Raw genomic sequence first — 1464 nt, forward strand, 5'->3', positions numbered from 1 at the left:
GAAAATATTAAAATCCTCTTTTCTCACAGCATCCTTTTCCCTCTCAGGAAACCTTTTCCCTTTGCTCTTCGCTTCACTTTTAACCTGAACTTACATCATTTTTTCAGTTTATCCAAACCTGGGTGATGGCGCAAAGCTGTCCACGGAAAATACAGTACACTTCATGAAAAATGACACCTCGTCCTTTCTGTTAGGATCAGTCTCGGAGCTGAGTGTCACTGAAGATCACAGTAAAGACCAGACTGCATCTGTGAGGTGAGTGTCACTCACCTGAGACAGAGCAGTGCTTCAGAAGAGAATTTGAAGATGCCATCATGACATTAAAATGTTAATATCAGAGAAATCTTTAAAAAGTTCATGGTAGCATTTGGGATATTGCCTGGGAAAGTGTGGTCATGTTTCTCCAGTATTACCTTAACAAGGAGGGTGACCGAGTGTACACGCTGAAGAAGCTTGACCCCTTGGGGCAGCAGACCTGTTCAGTCCATCCTGCTCGGTTCTCCCCAGACGACAAATACTCGCGGCACCGAATCACCATCAAGAAACGCTTCAGGGTGCTCATGACCCAGCAGCCTCACCCTGTCCTCTGATTGCCCGCCTTGTGGGTCTGTCTGCGCCCTCCTGCCAACCGTCGGAGACGTCGGAAGCCTTGTTGACCATATATGCCCTTTGGAACTCTCGCCTTCAATCATGATTTTGTGTGGGAAATCGTGGTAGCGTCGCTTGTAAAGGGAAGGAATGCATTTGAAGCTTCAGATTATGAATTAAGGTCCCATGATTAAAGAGGAAATGGTGGTTTTTTTTAAGTTCATGGTAAATGGAAAGGTAATCTAATTTTCCAAGACCTTTTAGAATCCTCTCATTTGTATATGTGTTTTTCTGGGTTAAATAGACAGCCAAATCCAGAGACACTCATATATGTGTAAGAAAGAGCTTTATATCAAAGAAAAATTGTATATCAAGGAAACAACCCTGCCCAGGCCAACTCTAGTCCATGCCTGAGAGTGGTTCCAAAGTCCCTCTTCTGACTCACGCCGCTACAATCAGTGCTGCAGTAAGCAGGAAGATCATAGGCTAGTGGGTGCAGTGCATGCAGATGCCTATGGTGGTGGCATTGGCAGCAGTCAGTGTCAGCCAGCACAAAGGTAAAGCGAGAGGGGGGGAATTTCCCAGGGCCCTCTTCCAGCTAAGGCCACACCCACAAGATCACCATCATGCTGTGACCTAATTGACAGGTTAAACTCCACTCTTACACTATTTTATAGCTTAAAGTTAACATGAAATAATGTACTTGCTATCATATATACAAATGGAAATGAATGAATGCACGGTAACCCATATGGTGCATGCATCTCAAACCTGTTACCATCAGGTAATTTTGACTGATGACTGCCATTTTGTGAGTTCATAAGTGTGAAAGAAAGCCAGCCTCTAACAACCGAAGGTTCCATAGGTGTAATTGTA

General features: G+C 44.3%; 1 pseudogene; it reads left to right on the forward strand.

Moving 5' to 3' along the window:
* The first annotated feature begins 378 nt into the window (after positions 1-378).
* Positions 379-609, forward strand: LOC142461127 (H/ACA ribonucleoprotein complex subunit 3 pseudogene; annotated as a pseudogene).
* The last annotated feature ends 855 nt before the right edge of the window (positions 610-1464 follow it).

This window comes from Tenrec ecaudatus, chromosome 11 (assembly GCF_050624435.1).
Source record: "Tenrec ecaudatus isolate mTenEca1 chromosome 11, mTenEca1.hap1, whole genome shotgun sequence".
Classification (NCBI taxonomy): domain Eukaryota; kingdom Metazoa; phylum Chordata; class Mammalia; order Afrosoricida; family Tenrecidae; genus Tenrec; species Tenrec ecaudatus.